Source organism: Notechis scutatus, chromosome 3 (genome assembly GCF_049901735.1).
Source record: "Notechis scutatus isolate UNSWTSFEM ecotype Mainland chromosome 3, rNotScu1.2, whole genome shotgun sequence".
NCBI lineage: Eukaryota > Metazoa > Chordata > Lepidosauria > Squamata > Elapidae > Notechis > Notechis scutatus.
This window is the reverse complement of record NC_142011.1, coordinates 161,477,378-161,491,089: the sequence shown is the minus strand read 5'-3', so window position 1 is coordinate 161,491,089 and position 13,712 is coordinate 161,477,378. Positions and strand designations below refer to the sequence as shown.

General features: G+C 37.0%; 1 pseudogene; it reads right to left on the bottom strand.

Moving 5' to 3' along the window:
* Window positions 1-1,996: 1,996 nt before the first annotated feature.
* On the bottom strand, window positions 1,997-5,062 carry LOC113413790 (protein moonraker-like; annotated as a pseudogene).
* Window positions 5,063-13,712: the final 8,650 nt, after the last annotated feature.

Below are 13,712 nucleotides of genomic sequence, written 5' to 3'. Positions count from 1 at the left end.
TTTTATTTTTTGCAGTAATAGATTGGGCTATGAATCATCTTTAAATTGTTATGCCGATTCTCTTTAAATTATACCTTGGGGTAAATTTCACTTGATTTTTTCAATAAATCTATTGATTGTTATGTAATTGTTTCTTTAAAATTTTGCATCCACTTTATCATATGGTTTTGTACTTGTTTTGTCTCCGTGTCATATTTTAGTATCAATTTGTACACACATGGTAATAGTCTTTGTTTGGTACAAATGTTTAAAATTCTATCATTTGTCTTAAAAAAAACTTCTTTTTTGAGGTTGCTTTTTATATTATTCCAGAAATCTGTAAATATATGAATCATGGGTGTTATCTACCTATGAAAAACAACTGGTATGATAAAATAATTTAAAATTTGAGGGGGGAAAAATTATTTTACTCTAGGGTTTTTTTCCTTTTCCAAGTAAATTTGTTAACTATTCTTTGACAACCTTTTTCTAGGATTAAGATTGGTATCATTTGAAAATTTAAAAGAAATTTTAGGTAATGTATTCATTTCACTTGATGCTAATCAGGAGAGTTTTAATGTTTTCTACTTTTTAAAATCTTTTTCACATTTCCATAATTTGGGGTAATTATTTTGAAATACAGCTTTGAAAATGCAACCCCAAATATTTCACTGGGACTTCTGTTAACCATTTCAAATATCCAAAGATTAATAACACTCTGAGCTACGGAATTGGAAATTTTCTTCTACCCGCTTGTGGTAAAAAATGTTTTTCTCTTCCAAGTCTTGGCATATTGTTGTCTTGGCAACACTGTATTATAATGTACTGCTTAGCTAAGTTAAAAGCACCTATCCGTATTTTTAAAAATGACCTGTCTGTCTTTACAAGGCTTTGGTGATAGGCTGAAATATTTGCTCTGGAGCTTGTCCCGTTGCTACAAATGATTCAAATTCCAGCAGCAAAGAGCTTCCCATTAAGTGCCTTTTTGTGAACATAACTAAAAACTATTTCTGCAATTGTGAAGCCATTGTTAATCTATCTTTTAAAAAATTATTTGCAAGAATTTAATAGAAAAGAATTTATGTAGCTCAGGATCAAACCATTGAGTTCTGAATTTGGTTGCTTTCTTGTAGTGGTTTCACAACCAGCTACATTTGTTGGCTATTTATTTACAGTAGCCAGTGTTGCTGTGTGTGGGTGTGTGGCTTTCTTATTACATGATCATGATTACATGATTAGGATATTGTTTGCTTCTTCATCAATAGTGGGATTAAATTTTTTTTAGTACTGGTTCTGTGGGTGTGGCTTGGTGGGCGTGGCTTAATAATTTTTATGTAGGAAAACAAAAGTAATCAAGTATGAATTGCACTGATTTATTGTACAAAACCCTTTGGACTGTATACAAAATAAGTATGGCTAGTCAAACAGCAGCAGTAAAATAAATATTTAATTTTTATTTTCAAAAGAAGCTGGTTTAAGGAAACTCCCCATTGTCTCAGTCTCAAGTAGTTTTTCAGTGGGACAATTCAGATTAAAACCGGTGCTGTATATGCATAACTCTTCCTTTTATACAATGAAATACAGCAGACTAACCAGAAATGATAGGGTTTAGGAGGATACATCAGGATCAAATGGCAATAATTATTGATCTACAACTCTCCAAGAAAAGTTAAACAAGGCTGACTGAAATCAAACTGAATAGAAGAGAAAAATAGACATCCAAAGATCAACCTGGTAATATGGACACCATTGGAAATCTTTCAACAAACCTCAGGGTTGCCATTCGCCACTGACAGGGTAAAAGCAGAGTTTTCACAGATTTTTGGGCATTTTAGAAGTTATCGTTTTCACAAAAACTGGAGTAGAATCTCAGGGTCAGTGACTTTTTCAAATATTGGACACCTACTTTTTTTTCATTACCTGAAATACTGTAAAATGAGGTACTATGTTATCAACATCAGCAGCAGAGAATTCAAGACCTGAACTTGAAGTATCTCTAAGAGTGAGCTCTCCACTATACAAAGCTGGCATTTTCTATCACTGCCTGAACTAACTGGATTCAGCCCTTGTGTAATGAACATTCTTGTAAGATGGCTGCCACTATAAGAACTCATCCAAGAAACTAGTGACCCTTTCTATAAGACATAGAACTTTGGAGGAGAATAATTTGTCAAATACTCAGCCCAAATGAATCATGAAATGGACAATAAGGCTGTGCATGCTTTGAAAATGATTGGGAAAAGGTGCTTTGGAATGCATAACATTTCTTTAAAGGAACAGTGAGAGTTTTTTCAGGCTTTCAAGGACCAGAATTCTCCCAACATTATTTATTTATTCCGCCATTATCAGCCTTCCCAAGAAGGAACATAAAAAGTAATACATGAATTTCATTCCTGAGAACTGGTCTTTGTCAGGTTCAATCTTTCAGCTGAACAGTATTCATTGAAGGGCCCGGTTTATCAGTGTTCTTCAAAAGGCCACTTACTCAGCCACCTGTAAAAACTCTGAAGTGAAGACAGCTTCTGCATAGTCCTCACAGAAGCCATGTAGCTCTGCAGCTACATCTGTCAACACTTCCTCTGTCAGCTCCTCTGCCAGGCTCTCTGCAATGTTCCAAGGGTTAAACTGCCCCACCTCTTCAAGGAAAATACCCTTCAGGTGTTGCCAGTGTTGGGCATCATAATCACAGAGGTTTTGGAGAACATGTTTTGGTACTGAGAGGAAAATGCCAGACTCTTTCTGTGGGGGGATGTGATGTGTAAAAGACTGCAAAGTCCCATTCCGGGGCTTTGATAGATCTTCATCAATAGCGCTGGCATCCAAGGGTTTTTCCAATACTATGGCTACTTGTGGCTCTTTGTGATTATCTAATTTTGTTATCTGGATGGGGTGAACAACTGCAGGTTGTTGGTCTCTTACTACAGACTCTTCCTCTTTGCTCTCCTGGACCCAAAAATCAACATCAGCGTAAGCAATCTGATTGTATCGTCTGCGCACAGTTTCTTGGTAGTGCTCTATTTCCTCCATCCTCTTCATCATTGTCTCCAGGTCAGACATGCTGAGTGCAGAAAGGCCCTCATGTTCCACCTTCTTGCATGGTTCCAAATGGCAGTCCTCCAAAGAAATACCTGATAAGCTTGTTGCATCCTCATAAAGAAAGGCAAAATTTTCAGACTTCCTTATTTGAGTGCCGTCATTGCCCTGTAATGGAAGGACTGTGTGTGTGTTGCCTTGAGCTCCTGCGCTTTTTTCCAAAAGAAACTCCAGACCCTCAGGATCAGCTTCCTCTACCTCCTCTGTTGGGGAAGCAGCATTATCTCTGGGTACTTCTTTCTCGGGTATTTCTTTTTCCTTTGTCTCTATCTCCAGAGTTGGCTCAGGATTTTCAGGATTTTTCTCCAGGTGCCGCAGAGGAGAGTGGAGGGGAGACTTGACACTGGGAGGCATCCATGGGGCCCTATTATCTCGGATGGGTGGTTTGGTCTCCTTAAGCTGGAATGCAATGGTGGGGTCTAGAAACCGGGCTTGTTTGGCTACAGGCTGCACTGTTTTTGTTTTGTGAGTTCGACAGTTATCCTGAGATTTGAGGGAAAACAAGCCTCCTCTCTTTTTCAGATTTCCTGCTTTCAGTTCGAAACCAAAGCCTGCTTTCAAAGGCTCTGATCTCCTTACAGCTTCACTCTTGCACTGTGCAACTGCCCCTCGCTCAACGGGGAGTATGTCTTCCTGGGCTCTTGTGCTGCAGTGTCTGATTCCCTTGTGTGGTAATGGGACTGCAGATTCTGGATATTCATCACGAAGAAGTTTCCGAGCCACTGAAGACTTTTTTTGGCCCAACGCACAAGATTTATTTTGGTATTTTTTGGCAATCTGTTGGTGCTTTTTGGTGCATCAACTTGAGAGGTAGAGAGCCATTCCTGCCCTTTGTTGGGGGACTCCTTTTTGGACAACACAGAGTCCAAATCCTCAATTTGTAGCAGCAGATCTATGATGATATCAGGAATGGATGAGTCCATCTCAAGGTGAGCAGAACAGAAAGAGAGCTGCCTGTTGAGATTGCCAAGCTCTTTACAATGAGCAGAGGCAGACTGCTGCTCTGACTGGTCAGCGAAATGAGTGACAAACATCTGCAGAGCTCAGATGGCACCTCTGTGAGCTCCTGCCAGCTTGGCCATAGCTCGTGACTTCTTTGTATGTTTAATTTTAAGGGGACTCAGCTTCTCCAGATCTTCTTGGATTTGTTTTACCTGTTGCTGGAGAACATTGAGCATTCGGGCAGAATGCACAGCTTGTTCCTGCCTCCGAATATGGACTCAGCGTTCTTCCTCAGGATCCAGACATATTTCACTTCTCTCTTTGGTTGCTAGCAATTCAACTTTCTGAATGTAAGTCTGAAGCTCTTTTTGTAGCCTTCTGATTTCTATGGTACATTTGTCTTCCTCCTTTTTGGGCCCAGGTCCTGGATCAACGTGTTGGTGGAGAATCAGACAAAGCTGGTTCTGACTTGACATGACTTGGATCACAAAGGAGGACTTTTGCTTCAGTGCTGTTTCTCTCCATCTTAGAAGGGTTACTAAGCTGGTGTTCATATTTCAGGTGGGACTTCGATGCTCTCAACCCTGCAACATTCTCTGATTCCTTTCCCCAATGAAATCCCACAGGACACTTATTCATCTTGACATGTTGCTTCATTTGCTCTTGCAGGTGCTTTCTTTTCACATCCCTTCTGCCCGGCTGAACAGCCAGGTTGAGTTTCTCTTCAGATACAACTGAGAATTCAACAGAGCTCCTCAGATCAGCTCCATCACCAGCACCTTGATTCTGTTGAATTGCTGGCTGTTTCCACTTTTCTATGACAATTGGACAGGGATTGGTGTAGCGGACTGACAGGTTTTCAGGCAATGCAGGAGCATTCCGACTGAACTGCAACTGTGTCTGTGGGGACTTTGCATCACTTTTGGCCATTTGTGGGTGGGATGCCAAAGAAATAGTGGTTGTAGTTGCTTTTCGCAACTCCATCATAATTTTCAGAAGCTCAAGCTCCTGTTTATGAAGTTACTGACGAATTCCCAGAAGAAGCCTACAGGGGTCCGATCCCGCCTTCTCAGCCTGTTCTGATTCTTGTAGCTATGGCCTAAAAGTTTATCCTTTCAGAGAAGTCATTGTATCATTGGAAGTTTCTTCCAGTTCTTCAGAGGATCAGGATGCCAGGTTATGACTCTTGACTCTTGAGGATCAGGATGCCAGGTTATGACTCTTAGTTGTTGTCTTCTCCTGTTTATTTTTGTTTTATACCTCTGACCCAGAAAGAGGATCCAAAACAAAACCGTAGTTCAGTGACATTGTAAGAGTCAGCAGGATCACTTGGCCACACTGTCACTCTGCACCAAGATAGCTGCAGAATGACCTGGCCAAAAATCTACTCATAATGAAACTTAAAGTGAATTAGTTACTATAAATAAATACCTTACTCAAGAAGACACAGCAGTGATTGACCGGTTCCATTTTCCTAATAATTAATAAACGGCCTTTCTTAGATAAAATTGGAACGATTCTCTTTCTCACTGTACTTCTACATTACTTAGCTTTGTCATTCAGATTATGTAAAATCATGCCAGGAGATGCTTTATGTATTCTCTGTTTTCTTTCTTATTAGGGGTTAATTTTTTATCCAGTCATTCCTATGGGTAGAATTTCTGTTGTAGAAAACATACAACTGTCAATAAGAATAGCTGCAGAAATCAGATGAAATGCCTGGAGGTTCACCGGTGATTGTAGGAGAACATGAAGACTCAGGTAGGCATGTCACATACTGCACAAGAGTTTGGTTAAAACCTAAATCAGAATTACTTTCTTTTTTGAGGCTACTTATTTACATCCATTTTCGTCTGTGAAATATATAGGAAAAATTAGATAAATTGGTCTGTTTGTTTGATCATTGACTTCTGTGACTTGTAAAAAGAATCATTTTAATCAACAAAAAGAACATTCAATAATAATCACAAGCAATAAAAGGTCCTATTTTAATAAGTGACATATTATCAGAGCAAAATATGTGTTAGATGAATACGAATTCAAGTGTAGTTACAAAAGAAAAAGTAAAATGCAAAACGTGGCACAAAAGCTAGTGTCAAAATGGGCTAGAAAAAGGACATCAGCAGTTTGACTCTGCAAAAGCAGAGATTTCTTGCTACTTGATATATTTCAAAGTAGATTTGTTGCCTGAGTACTATAAATGTTACAAATCTGGGAGACCATTGGCTAGGTTCAATAGTAATTATGATGATGGTGATAATGGAAGCTGTAAAACACAATACTCTATCAATATAGTTTGTATTTATATAACTTTCCTCAAAATAATTAAGATCAGCATTTATTCTTGCAGGAAACCTAAGAGACTGGTTAAATTAAAAGCTAATTGCCTATGGATATTGGCTGAGATTTATAGTCAGACTTCTTCATTGTGAGAAGCTTACCTCAACTAATACTAAATTCAATAACACTTCAAAATTCAAATCAAATTGACTGCCATAATATGTACTTCAATTTGCTTATAGGTTGCTTGGTTTGCTCACAATTCCTTTCAAAAGCATTTTTCCCATTTTGTAAGGAGAACATTGATAATCGCTTTTTGAAATACGGCCACAAGCACACTCAGTGTAGATGCATAGGAGTTTGGCCAGATAGTAATAAATAAGTATAAATATTTCAGGATGAATTAAAAGTTGGTCCAGATTGTGTCAAGGTTTTTTACAGTGACTTTCTTGAGTGGCACTGGAGATGGAGCATTGATTCCCATAGGCACCAATAAGTGGTTTCACTTCTTAAACACATGTTAATGCCAGGGGGCCTTCTGTTACATTAATAGAGCTAAGTCTTATGGTGTCTCTTTAGCTAAAATGAGGACATATTCCATTTAGATGGCTTTGAAAGTTATTGTACATGCCTGGTAAGCTTTTCATTTGTGAGCATAATTGCCCTGAAGTAGTATCAAACACAGATTGGCCTATTTCATTTGAGTGAAACAGTTAAAAAAATGTTTTAGCTGATTTATTGGGGGAGCGACTTTTAAGACAAGCAGAAGCTTGAATTTTCTTGTCAAAATTTTCTTGTCACCTTCTGGGGGGAGGTTTCGTGATATCTGACACAGAACATCCAGATTCAGCCACAGTTTTGTTCCATACAGTATCAACTTTATGAACTCTCAAGCTTCTGCTTTCTGCTATGTATTCAAGATGGACAGTGATTAATATTAAATGTATTTATATGTTAGAGTGTAAGTATATACATGTGTATGTATATATCATATCTATATGTGTGTTATGTACATGATTGACCAGCAGGCAACAGAATTTCATGTTTAATGTATGCCAAAGTGCTCACAGAAAAAAATGGCAATAAAGATTATCTTATTTCAAAATATGGCCTGTGAACTTCTTATCTCGAATATTTATTTCAGTTCTGTGTTACTGGCATTGCATTTTATACCAAAACAAATAACATTGAAATTTAAACTCAGTGTTTATCCAGAGGCAGACATAATACAGGTACATGACAGTTGCTTTATGTTTCCTGAGAAGAGAGTGTTCCACTGAATTAAAAACAAAACAATAGAAATTTGGCATGTAGCTCTTTTCTACTCAGAAAAAGATACTTATTTTTCTTATCTGGCACAACATACCCTTCAGTTATGTGGTGGGATGAGACACAATCTCTTTATCTATTTGATAGATTTATATCCTGTTCTTTTTCTAGAAGCTCAAGGTGGCTTACATCATATACTTTTCCTCCAGTTTTGACCACAGTAATACCGAGATAGATCTGCAAGATATAGTGTCTGATCCAAAGTTCCTGCTTAGCTTCTATAGTTGAAGATTCTTCCCTTCTTCAAGTCTCTGTGGCCCCAAAGTATCATTGACAAATTTTTTTCTTTTGGAAAATAAAAAAACATAGACATAGATTTAAGTTATTGTGGCCTTTCAGCTTAATTCTTACTTCGGAGGTGTACAATAAAGCATCATTGGAGATAAAATTTTGGGTGTTTGATTCTGTTTTACAGGAAGATCGAAGACTAGTCCACTCCTTTTATTATAGGAGTGGTATATATGCAAGATGATTTATCCTAGCTAACTGCTTCTTTAGTATTCTAGACTTAATGCTATGCCCACTATGGTTCTAAAACTTCCACCTACTTGCCCACCTTAAAAGGAGGGATCAACTGGCAAAGAAAAATTGGGGCCAAATTCATATTTCAATGCTGAAGATTCTTAAAATGAATATAAAATTAAAACCAAAGGCTTTTCTTTTAGGACTACTACACAAGGAACTTGGGAAAAAAGTTTGGAACAGTATATGCTGACTGCAGCAAGAAATTGTTATGTGCAAAAATGAAAAGATACATTAATCAATGGAAGAATGGGTAGAAAAACTGATGGAACTTGCAGAGATGGCCAAATTAATTGCTTTAATCAAAGAAAAAAGTACATCTAGTATTGCTTCTATTTGGAAACAGATTCTAGACTTTGTGTTTGAGACAGAAAAAAATATGAAAGTTTGACTTTCATGATTCGGTAAGTCTGTGGGATAGAAATAGCTATTATACTGGGTATGTAAAAGTAAGAAGTTGAGGCTGTACCATACTATTTTTATTATACTGCACTGAAAAATGTTGGAAGTTAACACCTTTTTCTTTTTTCCCCCTCTACACCACTCATTTCTATAATCTTTTCCCTTCCGCATATACTTACTATCTATTTTCATTTGTATTGTATATTATGAAATGTAATAAAATTATAAAAAAGAAGGAATCAATTGAGAATTATTCATATTTTGCTTTCATATATAAATCTGATTTTCTGTTTTTAAAATGCCCCATTTAACTTCTTGGATTGGCTAGCTAAAGAAATGGATGCTTTCTACAAGTGAATTGTTCTTCTGAAATAGTTTCTTGCCAAAGTTTCTTCTATAAGAAAGAATTGAATTTAGTCTTGGAATTGTGAACCAAGAATGCATATTGCTATTTGATTAGATGTTATATATTGTTATATATGTTGTATTAATTATTGTATTTTCTAAATTGTTAGTATTCCTTATGCTTATTTTTTTAAAAATCTTAGAATGGTTTTAGTCTTTGATTGCAAATGAATAAATTTAACCATCTTGGCTCTTATTGTGACAAGGCCTGGTTTTTACTCACCATCAACCAATTGAGGTTATAATTTGGCTTTTTCAATTATCCAGTGTGAATCAGGATAATGTCTTTTGCTCCTTGTTCTGAATCCAGTTTAAACATCTGACCTTTTTATATAATCTGTTTTGTATGACCCTAAGTATTTTTGGTAGTATGTGAAATTAAGAATATTATATGATAATTTGTAATAATATTTTCTTTGGTATTGGTGCATAGACTTCCCATTTGTTGGCAGTCACCGTGTTGTTCTACGGATTTCCTGGGATACTTCCGTTGAAACTTTTACTGTTTCATTTGCTGGTGCTTGACATATTTCTTTAGATATTTTTTCCTTTCAAAGTCCCTGCTCTAACTTTAACTTCTAGTATTATATGTTCTTGTTAATATTGAGTATCTTTTGACATCTCTACAGTACAGAATTTCAGTATACATATTCTGTCTTTTTTGAACAGCTACTATCTGACCAGTCTAAGTGCTTTAGCAGACCAGTCTAAGTGCTATTACTATTGCTATTATCATGTGGTTTGTTTCCATCAAGAAATCTGAGGCCCATTTTAAACATATCAGCATACAATACATTTAAACTGGGGCAGAAATGAAATATTAACAAATATATTAAGGGAAAAATTAATGAATATTCAGGATGAATGCAGTAGCTATTTTTTTCCACCTGCTTTTTAAAGAAAAACTTCCATTCAGAAAGTAAAACCCTATGTTGTCCTTTCAATATATAAATTTTTAATCATGTGGAATTTCAGTGTTTTGATGTATCAGTGTCTTACTATAGAAATAAACTAGGCTTTATTTTAGCAATCATGTACAGGAAAATGTGAACCAAGAAGTCCACAATTGGCCACAATTCCAACCCTAAGTATGCATTAAAGGTTGCATTAAACCTAGCTGATAGGCATATTGCAGATGCAGACTCACTTGAAAGAACAACTAGCCTTTTCACTTTTCCAGAAGTAAATATTCAAAATACTAGGCTGCCTGAGTAAATAAACCATATCAATATGTTTTTATTTTATTATACTGTAGAAGAATGGTGCAAGTTATTAGGTTTGTGCTCCATTATTTGTGATTGAAAAAGACCTCAAATGGAAGGGTAATGAACTAATTACTTTGCACTTATCACTGAGCACATGACATACACTGAGTGGCATATAATAAAATTGCATAAAATTTACAATTCCCTTTTACTTTTATACATGATCTACCAGGCCTTTCTCTCCTAAGGACAGTGTAATAATGAGAGATGCTGTCTTCTGAAAAGTTCAGCTGAGTTCCATCTAGGATTTTAGGATTTTAAAAACATGTTTATATGGCAGGTTTATTTAAGATGTCACACCATTGAGCAAGCAAATAACACAATGTTTAATAAGAATAATGAGAACAAATCCATGGAAAAAAATAACAACAATGCCATATGGATTGCTCAACATTTTTTATTAAAAACAAATATGTCATGGCGGGGTTCAGGGACTTCAGTTCAGCATTCAATGCCATCATTCCAGACACTCTTCTGAATAAATTAAACCAACTAGTGGTACCTGAACATACTTGTAAGTGGATCATAAGCTTCCTAACAGACAGGAAGCAGCAGGTGAAGTTGGGTGGAATCACATCCGATACCTGTACAATCAGCACAGGGCCCTGCCAAGGCTGTGTGCTATCTCCACTTCTCTTCTCCCTATATACCAATGACTGCATCTCAAATGATCCATCTGTTAAAATACTGAAGTTTGCTGATGACACAACAGTGATTGGTCTCATTCGAGACAACGATGAATTTGCATACAGACAGTAGGTTATACAACTTGCCTCGTGGTGTAACTGGAACAATCTGGAACTGAACACACTCAAAACCGTAGAAATGGTGGTAGACTTTAGAAGAAACCCTCCCATACTATCACATCTTACAATACTAGACAATACAGTATCAACAATAGAGACATTCAAATTTCTAGGTTCTACTATATCACATGACCTAAAATGGACACCTAACATCAAAAATATCATCAAAAAAGCACAACAAAGAATGTTCTTTCTGTGCCAACTCAGAAAGCTCAAACTGCCCAAGGAGCTGCTGATACAGTTCTACAGAGGAATTACTGAGTCTATCATCTGCACATCTATAACTGTCTGGTTTGGTTCTGCAACCCAACAGGACAGACACAGACTTCAGAGGATAATTAGGACTGCAGAAAAAACAATTATTACCCACCTGTCTTCAGTTGAGGACCTGTATACTGCACGAGTTAAAAAGAGGGCTGTGAAAATATTTACAGACCCCTCACATCCCAGACATAAACTGTTTCAACTCCTTCCCTCAAAACGATGCTATAGAGCACTGCATACCAGAACAACTAGACACAAGAACGCAAGAAAGCCATCACTCTGCTAAACAAATAATTCCCCCAACACTGTTCAACTATTTACAAAGTGTACACTACTATTACTGTTAATCTTCTCATCACTCCTTATCACCCATCCCCTCCCACTTGTGATTGTAGGATGTAACTTTATTGCTTGTATCCATACAATTTATATTGACTGTTTCCTAGTATGATTTGATTATTGATTGTACCCTATGACTATCATTAAGTGTTGTACGTTATGATTCTTGATTCTTAACGAATGTATCTTTTCTTTATGTATACTGAGAGTATTTGCACCAAGACAAATTCCTTGTGTGTCCAATTACACTTGGCCAATAAAGTATTATCTTAATAATGATGGAAACATAGCACAATTAGGACTCTATACATAAAGCAATATAAATAGAGAGTGGTTAATACAATGAGAAGACCAACTGTTGCTATATTTCACCTCCACCCCATCCTGCTCCCGCCCTCCCCATATTTTAATTGGGCTGCTGAATTTTGTATGGTATACAAGTAATATACTAAATTTCTGGATATGAGACTCCTGTCATCACATATCTGGGGTGTGCATTTTGAAATGCTAATGTATTTGAGCTAAGAGTCAGAGATTTTCTAGTCCAACTAGTTCAAATCTCATTATGGCTAACCCTCTCAGCCCATCTGAAATGTGGAGAATAATAATGTTGACATATTTTACAAGATTGAAGTATGCATGTAAACAATTTTTAACATTTGAATATGTTCAACAAACTGTTTTATTATAAAAGTACCAATTGCATTTAGAATTATATACTGCTTTATAGTGCTTTGCAGTCCTGTCTAAGTGATTTATAGAGTCAGCATATTGCTCTCAACAATTTGGGTCCTCATTATACTGACCTTGGAAGGATGGAAGTCTGAGTCAACCTTGAGTCAGTTGGGATCGAACTGCTGGAAGTTGGCAGAATTAGCCTACAATATTGCATTCTAACCACTGCACCACCATGTCTCATGCCCCTGGTGGAGACTGACTCTGAGAGAGAGGAGGAACAGCCGACAGGGAGTGGAAGTGTGGCTCTGGAGGTTGTGGAGGAGGCTGGGGAAGGGCAGAGGCCGGCTGAGCAGTCAGAGGAGGACCCAGATCCATCCCCTCTCCATCCTAGGGAACGCAGGGAGGAGAGGATAAGGGACAGACATGGTCTACTCAGGAGGAGAGGGCCTTGATCCTCTTCATGGGCTGCAGCTGTGACAACTGAATAAGAGGACAGACATGCGTACGGGTGAGCGCTGGAAACAAAGCGTGGAAATATCTCTAGTTTATGGTTCCTGTCTGAGTTTGGCATCCTTCCCAGTGTGTGTTCTGTTATCTGTGGATGTCCTCTAGCCCTTATCTTGCCTGGTTTGTGTTGCTTTTTTCCTCCTTCTTGTAACTGTTTGTGTGGGAGTTTTTTGTCTTCCATCAAGGATATTTGGAACTTGGAAGCAATTCCTTCAATAAAAGGGGCTTCACCTGTTTTCTGTGACTGTATTTGTTTTGTATCCCACCCTGGGTCATCACACCATAGCTCATCAATGTGTAATGTATCTTGTGGGTGTATCAGATTTTGTATTGTCTTCTGGAAACAACCTTTTCAATTTTTCAGAAGAAACCATACTACTGTGAGTTGGGTACAGGATAGGTAAAATGTCAGACTCTGAATGTTGATAGCAAATCAAATGCATTCATGATGTATAGTATAGGCTAAACATTCATCAGTATAGGCTAAATAGTAAACAAACATTGGGTGATACAGGAAGTCCTTGTTTAGTGATCACAGTTGAGACCAGCAATTTTTTTGTTAAGTAAGCAATCGCTAAATAAAATTATGATGTGCTTACAATCTTACTTCAGCTGTCTTCTGTTTCATAGATATATGTAAGATCATAAATTCAAGGGTTGCTTATAAAGTTCATTTTTCATCTTTGTTCATATGAATAGTTGATAATCATTAAATGAGAATTACTATATGAAACAAAAGTTGACAGTAGAAAAATCTCTCATAAATAGTGCCCTGCACAGAGTTTCTACATTTATCTTTTATCACTAGTTAAAAACAGAAAGAGGGAACTATATTTCACTATACACTGCACTATAACGGAATAAATGTAGGCAGGGATTGTTTGTGCAATAAAACTGATTT